Source organism: Microtus ochrogaster, chromosome X (assembly GCF_000317375.1).
Source record: "Microtus ochrogaster isolate Prairie Vole_2 chromosome X, MicOch1.0, whole genome shotgun sequence".
Taxonomy (NCBI): Eukaryota; Metazoa; Chordata; class Mammalia; order Rodentia; family Cricetidae; genus Microtus; species Microtus ochrogaster.
In genome coordinates, this window is record NC_022026.1 from 28,612,539 (window position 1) to 28,622,486 (window position 9,948).

At 47.8% G+C, this 9,948-nt stretch overlaps 1 protein-coding gene across 7 annotated transcripts in view; it reads right to left on the reverse strand.

The window, feature by feature from the left end:
• Tbl1x (transducin beta like 1 X-linked) overlaps positions 1-6,031 on the reverse strand; it is a 184,464-nt gene extending 178,433 nt beyond the window's left edge. For 5 of the 7 annotated variants that reach the window (XM_026784721.1, XM_005358649.3, XM_026784723.1 and 2 more), the window contains exon 1: positions 4,209-4,619. The gene's annotated coding sequence lies outside the window, so the exon portion shown is untranslated. Of the gene's footprint in view, positions 1-3,617; positions 3,745-4,208; positions 4,620-5,871 lie in introns of those variants that run through there. The other 2 variants (XM_026784719.1, XM_026784720.1) reach the window with 2 other exon arrangements.
• Between the last annotated feature and the right edge of the window lie 3,917 nt (positions 6,032-9,948).

Consider the following 9,948-nt stretch of genomic DNA (forward strand, 5'->3'; position numbering starts at 1 on the left):
ATGAACATGTACACACATGAATATGCGTGCGCACGCAAACACACACACACACGATTGTTTAAATAAGTCTACCTGTGTGAATTATTTCAAAATCAAAAGACAGCCCTACAAGCCGGGCGATGGTGGCGCACGCCTTTAATCCCAGCACTCGGGAGGCAGAGGCAGGCGGATCTCTGTGAGTTCGAGACCAGCCTGGTCTACAGAGCTAGTTCCAGGACAGGCTCCAAAGCCACAGAGAAACCCTGTCTCGAAAAAAACAAAAAAAAAAAAGACAGCCCTACAAAAACTACACTCAAATTCCTACATTTTTTACGAAAACTTCACTAAGTAATACCAGAACAGCCCTGGGCAACCGAACCTTTGCACATTTAACTCTGTCCAATAAGACATGTTAATTTATTAGTTTAGTTCCATGTGCTGTTTGAATCCATAAAATGGACTCCGATCGACCAGAAGTGTTTTCAGCTAATTCAAGTCTAAGGACACACACACACGTGACTCAGTGGCAAAGCTATATAAGAAAATAATCCCTGCACCATGGTCTGCCTTCCAAGAAGTTGAAAGACAACTAATACTGATAGACAGATTTCTATCAACATTTAATGAAGATCTGAGGGGGCAGGAAAATGGAATGAAATTTACAGACCTCTTGTCTCAAATGGGAAAGTTCAAATTAGATAGATAAGAAGGCAGAGAAAGACCAAGTTTAAGAGCTGGGCCATGGGATTCACATGCCCTTCCCCCCCTCCCCATGTCAGTTTCCAGCCAGGCCATGGTGGTGCACACCTTCAATCCCAATACTTTGGAGGCAGAGGCAGGTAGGTCTCTGAGTTTGAAGGCAGCCTGGTCTACAGAGTTCCATGATATCCGAAGCCCTGTCTCAGGAAAAAAATATGTCAATTTCCTTGGCTGGAAAATGGAAACAGTGAATATAATCCACAGCAGAAAGTTCTATAAAGTCCTCATCACAAGATAGTATGATGATAATGATAATGTGATAAGGGGCTTGGTTCCAAGTCTGACAACCTGAGTTTGATACCCAGTACCCACATCATGGAAATAGAAAACTCACTCCTACAAGTTGTCCTGACTTACACACACAGAGAGAGACACAAATAAATGAAAATGTAATTTTAAAAAAATAAAATCTTCATTGCAGGGACACTGTGGTAAAGTCTATTTCTTTATTCACACACCAAAATTCACTATTTTTTGTTGTTGTTTTGTTTCTTTCTTGAGGTAATAGGAATTGAATCAAAGGCCCCATGCATTCGGAACTGAGACATGCACTCTGCAACCAAGCTGTGCCCCTACTAACCTTCTTTTTCTACCTCTTCAATGTTAAGATTACACCCATAGCTGGGGACTGAACACCAGGCCTCTTGATAGCTAGGCAAGTAGCCTAGCAACTGAGCTATATCCTTAGCCCCTTCTTTTGATTTTTCTATATGTATAGAATGATGCTCAAAAAAATTACAGAAGTTCACAGTCCAGCAACTGGTCAATTGGGGGGCTCTTTTACAGTTTAGATAAAAACACAGACTCTGATATGTAAAACTAGTGTTCAAGGAGACGGCTCAGTCAGTACAGTGCGGACATGAGTTTAATCCCTGGAGACCCATGTAAAAATGTGGTTACTGCAGCCTGCGTCTATAATCCCAACAGTGAAGAGAATTCTTAGGATTTGGGGGTCAGCCAGTCTAGCCAAATTAGTGAGCTCTGGGCTCTGTGAGAAATGCTGCCTGAAAAAATAACGTCGATAGCTATCAATTTAAGACACATTCAACCTCTGACTGCCACCATGCATACACACATGCAACCAGAAACACAAGTGCACAAACATCTACGTACACATGAGGACACACAAAAATATACTTCAGGATCATTTACAATTCCACAGCCCTACACCACCTACTAAAGCACACAAACTTAAGATGTAGAGATAAATATATAAAACTTGAATTCTCTGGACTGATCTGATCGTCCTGGTTACTTTTCTGTTGCTTTGAAGAGATAACATGACCATGGCAACTTGTAGAAGGAAAAACACCTTGGGACTTACAGTTTCAGAGGATTAATTAGTCCATAACCGTCCAGCATGTCAGGGAGCATGGCAGCAGGCAGGCATGACACTGGCACAGTAGCTGAGAGCTTACATCTGATCCACAAGCACAGGGAGAGAGTGAGCTAACGGAATGCTGTGGGCCTTTGAAACCTCAAAGCCCACCTTCAATGATACACAAACTCAACAGGACCACACTTCCTAAACCTTCCAAAAAACATTTCCACCAACTGGGAAACAAGCATTCAAATATATGAGCAAACGGAGGTATTCTCATTCAAACCACAATAATCTTGGATCAAAGGCAATTGTCAGCAGCCCACAGATCCTGGTAGCCCACCCTTACTGAACACCAATCAGCCCCCATTTCCAGTGTCCCCCAAAGGCCTTGCCTTGGTGTGACTCTCTGGACCTAGCAGAGTACCCAGCATTTACCCAACAGCAAAACCGAGGTAATTTTTAAATGAGTGTTTATCCAATACCATAAAAGGGGTAAAATGCCTTCCTTTTTCTTTTAGTAGTACTGCCAAAATGGAGTTCTCCGACCCGAGTAAGAAGATATCCTGGGGTAGACGGGAGCCTTACACCCCAAATCGTCCATACCAGTCCCCACAGGTGTGTGGTGTGTGTGTGTGTGTGTGTGAGTGAGAGAGAGAGAGAGAGAGAGAGAGAGAGAGAGAGAGAGAGAGAGAGAGAGAGATTAAAGGCTTGAAAAGCTTTAGGGGGCCATTTTAATAAGTGGATCGAGTGAATTTCAACTTTCATCGTTGTACTAATTACCCAGGTGGATGGATGGTTCCATGGAAATCTGCAGCACACTTGGACACGAAATCCCTTTAAAAATAAAAGCGCCATCTACACTCAACACTCTTTCATTTCTTCTATGTGTCTTCTAGAAATGACTCAAATGGTAAATTTCTTAGAGCCATCAAGACCCATTTGCTATCCTAAACTGACGCCCTGGGGGAAAAGGTGCTCACTCCTCTTACAGTCAGTCCTGTGTCCTCTTTCAAGTTAAACAGGGACTAGCTCCGAGCAAAACACAAGTCAGGTCAAGACGCACACACCAAAGCAGAACAGAAACAAACACTTGCACTAGCAGTGAGGCTTAGGTTTTGGTTGGGGGTGGGGGGAAGCTGTTTTAGGTTTTGCTCCACAACACTTGGTAGGAGCTGACCCTAACTGCGGAATTTACAGTGCGTAGGGCTTTGAGAACGCCAGACACTGCAAAAAGAAAAAGAATAAAGAAAAAAAGAGAGAGAAAAAAAACAAACCCTGAGCTCCTGATTGCGCACTGGTCACGCACGTGAAGCCCAGGCCTCATCCAGCACCGGCGGGCCTCCAGCCTCCTAAAGTTGTCACAAAACCGGAGATCACCAATGTTCAAAGGCGCACCCCTCCCACATAAACTCCCGCTCCCAGCACCCGTCTCTGCGTAAGGGAAATTCCTAAGACGGGGATGTGGGTGAGGGCAGATCTGGAGAACCCCTCCCCAGTCCCAAAGCAACAGGTTTACACCCTCCCCAGGCCGCGCTGGGCGGTCCCTCACCCTTACCTAGCCGGGGGAGCCGCCCTTCACCGGTGTCAACCCCCCCAAGCCTGGTCCCGAGACGAGGCCTGAGAAGATGTGTGGGGAGAGGGCTCCTGGACTTCCTTGACAGTTTGTGCCTCGGAAACTGAGCACAGGCGGGCCAGCCTCTGTCCCCCGCGCGCCGCCGCGCGTCCACTGGGTTCCGGGAGCGCCGGCCCGCGCCTCGAGGATGAATGGGGCTCCCCTCCCCCACAAGGGGATCCCGCTCGGCCCCCAAGTCCCAAAGCGACCCAGGTCAGCCCAGCCAGCCCCCTCTGGAGCCGCAGACAAAGAGATGCAGGGACTAAACGGCAGCGCTTCCCTAAACTTGCTTGTCCCCCTCCCCAAAACAAAGGCGCACCCAGGCCTTTCCCGCCCCCCGCGCGCGCGGCCACTTTGGGGAGCGGCCGCCCCGGAGGTATTGTTCAGCAAGCAGGGAGCGCGCCAGCCCGGGGAGTGAGGGGGGCACACGGGAATTTGCCCCTCCTGGAGCTCCAGGGTCGGACCTCCGTGATAGGGGTCACCGCCAAGCCCCTGGGCCCGAGAAGTTTGCGCCCCTGCCCGGCGTGCACTCACCTCGCCGCGAGCCGTGCAACTTGTGGCCGCGCTCTGTGCGTACTGGCGGGTTCACCGTCACCAAGCCCTGGCCACGCAAAGGCCAACGAGGGCCAGGCGCCCCGGAGCAGCCGCGCGCCGCCCCCGGCCCGCCACCGAGTCCCCGAGAAGAGCGGGCGCTGGAAAGTTTCGGTGGCGAATGGCGGCCGGAGGACGCTGCAGCGGCGGCGGGGCGGGGGCGCTGGCGGCTTGTCGCTCCCGAGCGTCGAGACTGGGGGGGCTGGGCTGGGAGCGGCGGCGGGAGAGGGCGGGACGGCGGGAGGGACCGACACGGCCAAGTGACCTCCGCTGGGAGCGGACGCGAGCGCGCCTACCCTGGTTGGGAGACGTGCCAAGGGGGTCGCCAGCACGCCACCCTCCCCAGACACCTGGAGGAGGCACTCTACAGATCTACCCTCCCCGAACGCGTCCCCGCCGGCCCCTCCCCCTAGCGCCTTGGGGGGGGGCGCGTCCCCACGCGGCAGCCCCTCCCCCACGAAGGGCTAGGACGCCAGGCCCGCCCTCACCCCTACCAAGTCCAGACCCAGCCCCCCCCTGGGGGCAAGGAAGAGACTTACATCCCTGCAGTTCTTCACCCTAAAGCCTCCCCACCCCCACTCCACTCCGCCCCACGCCCAAGGTGGAGGAGGGAAGCCCAAGCATTGCCCTCTGGGCCCCAACATGGTCTCTAGCTTTTTTTCTACAGGCTCCGAGAGGAATGAGGGGAACAGGGCCCCCACAAACATACCCAATCCCAAACCCTGGCACTCCAAGGTGGCTTTGAGGGGGATGAGAACAAGGGCCACCCTGCAGGTTGGGGGAGGGAATGGTAACCCAAGCCACTGAAAGTGTTACCATCCCCCACCTCAAAGATGAAGCTGCCCAGCTGGCCTAGGAGGTCCTCGTGCAACCCGTCTCCAGGAACATCTCCTTCAAAACTAACGATTTAAAGCACCCCCCAAGTTGCCTCTACGCCCACCCACAAAAAAAAAAAAATGAGGACTCGGGCGCAGCCATGACCTTTGCAAAACACCTCCCAGCCAGGAATCAGAAAAGCAGAGAGGAGAAGCTTCAGAACAAGACGCAGACACAAATAAACTGGGGAGGGGTATGTTAGGGTACTGAGGTCCTTAGATCTGTAAATCCCCACCCCCAGGCCTGAAACCGCAGGCGCTGGCAAAGTGTTTTCTGTTGCCACGGCTGGTAAGGCCCAGCCCTGGCGCTTCTTCCTCGCTTCTTCCTCCCTTCCACGTTGGTGACGATTCCCCCAACTCCCGGCTTTAATTCAATTAAATAAATATCCGGCCCTCCTCCTCAGCACCTTTGGTGTCTGCCTTGTTGAGTATTTTTAAAATCAATTTGCCCCTCCCTTAGGCTTCTAATGAGCTTGGTGCTAAGAGCCCAGTAACACTCAGCAATTTAAACTCTAACCTCACTTGCTCCTTCCTTGAACACTAGGCGTTTGTTGCTCTGGTGGTAGGGGGGGAGGGGGGAGAACTCCGAGCGAGTTTTTAAGGGGCCGGTTCTCCATCATACAGGCGGACCTAAAAATTACCTTGCAAAATATTGCTGCGAAACGTCAAAGATGTCAAACGACTGTTGGTACACCGTTATTAGAGCGCATCAATAAAAAATACACACTTACACAGTCTCCATAATTGTGAATCAGCAGAACACTGGCTTATTAGCTATCGGCTGCCACTGAAGTCCCCCCACCCCAAAGGATTTGGTGGGGCTCCCTTGAGCCTGCCCTTCGTAGCTCCCGGGCTCCTGAGCTCCTGCAGACGGATGCTGAGGTATTACAGAAGGGTGCAATCGCAAACCCGAGCCCGCTCATGATGCAACCCTGGCCCGGTTTACACGTGCTTCCCTTCCCCCATTGCATGCTGGTGGTAGCACTGCGTTTTTTCCGCCTGTAGGGTCACATTGTGGTTGATTGATTCTCCTTTCGCCTTGCTCAGTCATTCAGATTTGGAAAGTAAATAACAAGTTGACATCATTACAGCTTCAGGCTTTACCCGGTCGTCAGCTCTCAGCTACCGCAGACCCTCGAGTAGCTGCGCATCAAACCCTACCCACCTAGCCTGCCCGGCTTGCCTTGTCCAAATTAGTGCTTGGTAATTCCAAACTGAAGTTGGTTAAAAGCTTTCCTACATGTTTCTATTACTTGGCAAGTAATGATCATTTTTAAAGAATGGGAAAGTGGTGGGGAAAAAAATCTCATTTTTCATATAGGGTGCAGAATGACTAGGTTTTTATTACGGGCCTCCTCTGACTAACGAAGTGGGAGGTTTGATTCTCTTTTGCCAGCGCGATATAGTATCGCAATAATCCCAGTTCTTGCTTTTCGACAGTCAAGGACTAGGGATGTGAAGAGAAGGATCGATGATTAGGAGCACTTACTCCTCCTACAGGGGACTAAGGTTCAGTTCCTAGCACCTTCAAGACAGTTCACTGCCCCTGTAACGCTGGTTCCAGAAAATTCTGTGCCCTCGTTCTATGCTCCTATGACTCCTACATGCATGTGGGGCACATGATTCTCAAAGGTACACATAGACCTAAGAATAACGACTAAATAACCCTTGTTTTGCTTTGTTTTAGAAAGAAAGTTAGTAGAGGGCTATGGATAAGATCCCAAATGTTGGAATAGCTGAGGCAGGATTAGAATGGGATATATAGCAAGACCCTATCCAAAAAAATTAAATCAAGGGCTTGTAATAAAGACTCATAGGAACCACCGCAACTTTGTAAGAACTAAAGACAAGAAAACAGGCCCCTTTTTAAATAATAAAATTAACAAAATTCTCTCCAAAGTGCTACTACACGAGTGGAAAATTAGACTGTTTTATTTCTTTACTCTGGCTGTCTGCTGTAGGTGCTGGTGTGGAAAAAAAAACATGAAAATAACAGAGAAGCAGCTAGTGCCCTCTAAAGAGGAAAAAGAGTAAGGTACACTGTGTGTGTGTGTGTGTGTGTGTGTGTGTGTGTGTTGGTGAACACTTTGCAAAAAGAAATTGACTTGTTGAATTGCTTTCACTTTGTTCATGTATGCCTTTGTGCAACACTGAGATTGTTCTTTTCTCAACAGTGATGGCTTGAGATATAATACCAAAAACGTGAAAGAAAAAAGTGAGCTGGATTTCATCGAAGTATGGAATTCTGCAAAAATAGTGTTAAGAATGGAAGACAAGCCAAAAACAGAGAAAACAGTTGTAAAACCCGTGCCTGAAAAAGTATTGGCATTAAAAATATACAAAGACCTCTCTTTGTTTACTTTTAAAATTATGTGTCCATGTGTCTCTGAACATGAGTGTAAGTGACTGTGTAAGCCAGAAGAGGGCGTTGGAAACCCTGGAGCTGGAGTTGCTGGCTATTGTGAGCTGTCCATGTGGTGCTAGAACAAAACCTTTATAAAAACAACACTTGTTCCTACCAGCTGAGCCATCTTTCCAGTGCCCAAAGAAGTCTTAACCTTCATGCGGTAAGAAACACATTAGCAATAGATGGGAAATAAAATAAGGCTGAAGAGGTGACTCATCCATAAAGGCCAGAACAGAAGCAAATGAACTCCTGGAAGCTCCCCTCTAGTGTCCATTCACATGCCTATGCACATACAAATATATTCAGGTAAATAAATGTAGCTTTAAAGACTTGGTTCTCTGTCCTAGTGTGGTGGCACACACCTTTAATTGCAGCACTTGAGAGGCAGAGTTAGCCAGATCACTGTTGGAGGTTAGCCTTGTCTACATAGTGAGTTCCAAGCCACCCATGGATACATGGTGAGAACCTATCTAAAAATAAGTTCAATAAATAAATAAAATTTGATCTTTTTACTATATCTTGTGACATAACTCTTATACAACTGAAAAGAAATTGAAAGAGGTACCAAAAATACAACTGTCAATGGTGTGGGAAGACCTTCTGTCTATGTGTTGCTTTTATTGGTTAATGAATAAAGAAGCTGCTTTCGGCCAATGGCTTAACAGAATAAAGACAAGTTGAAAGAGATAGAGAGAGAGAGTAGGCAGAGTCAGAGAGCTGCCATGGAGCCACCAGAGAAGAAATATGCAAGCCGCCAGCTGGATGGAACCTTGCCGGTAGGCCATGAGCCTCGTGGTAAAATATAAAACAATGGAAATGGGTTAACCAAAGATATAAGAACTAAGCTAGATATATGCTTAAGTGATTGGCCAAGCAGTGATTTAAATAATATAGTTTCTGAGTGGTTATTTTGTGGTCTGGCCAGCCTGGAACAAATAAGCAGCCACCTACAATATGTCAAGATAAACATTATAATGCTTTTTTCCCATCTTGCAGAGCTCCATGCAGGCCAGGCAAGTGCTCTACCACTGAACTTTAGATGCTGGCCCCAAATATATTGCTGCATTTCTGTATGAATGCATGTGCATGTGAGCATGTGTGCTAGTTTTAAAATAGAACAAGGGAAGGAAATGACGGTAGAAAGGGAGTACCAGGTGCCCTTTGAAACCAAGCTCCCTCTGTTTGGTGATGGCACTAGATTCCAGAAAAACAGAAAGGGCTAGTTTCAGAGGCACGACAATATACCCAGAGAAAGTCAAAATAATAGCACAAAGGGCTGAGCAAAGGAATAACTGAGGCACTAAGTATGTAGGGGTGCACATGGGATGTAGAGGCAGGATGAGCAAGAGTTCCAGGAAAGCTTTGGCCAGACAGTCAGACCCTATCTCAAGAAAAAAAGAAAAGGCATTTCCTCTAAGGAAAATGTGCAATCCCTTTTTTGGACATTTACTAATTTGTATGTATGCATGCACCTGCCTCATGGAGGTCATAGGTGAAGGTCGGAGGACAATTTTGGAGTCAGTTCACTCCTTCCACCTTGTAGGGATGGAGGATCAAATTCAGGATATCAAGCTTAGTAGCAAGTGCCTTTACCAGCTGAGCCATCTCAGCAGAGCTATTTGTATACTTTTATTTTAGGACACAATGCCACTAAATTGCCCAGGCGGGCTTTGAACCTGCAATGCATCTGCCTCAGACTTCCAAGTAGTCCAAGATTGCAGAGCCATGCCACTAGGCCTGATGGTGGCAATGGCTCCAGTAGCACTGGTGGCAGGGGTCCTTGTCTTTGTCTTCTTCATCTTCTTCTTCCTCTTTATCTTCCTCCTCTTCCACTTTTAAAATATTTTTTAATTTGTTTTCATGTTATGTGTATGAGTGTTTTGTCTGCCTGCATGTCTGTGTACCACATGCATGCTAAGTTCATGAAGACCAAAAGAGAGTATCAGATCCTCTGGAACTGGAGTCACAGAAGGACGTGAGCCACCTTGTGGGCTCAGGGAGTTGAAGATAGATCCTTTGGAAAAGCAGCCAATCCTCTTAACCACTGAGCCATCTCTCCAGGCGACATCAAAAATTGCTGCCTTCTCATCCTCTTCCTCCTACTCCTCTTCCTTTGAGACAGTGTTTCACAGAGCCCAGGGTGTCTGCAGAAGTCTCTGTGAGGATGATCTTGAATTTCTAATTCCCCATCTTCTGTGAACCACTATTCCCTGCTTGTGTGGTTCTACAAATCAATCTCAGAGTTTTGTGCTTGCCAGATGAGCACTTTACCACAGCCATGTCCTTTCCTGATTTCCACTATCTGATGGAGGAAGGTCATTGGTTAATTAAATAAAGAAGCTGCTTGCCCTGATAGGTTAAAACATAGGTGGGAGGAGTAAACAGAACAGAATGCTGGGAG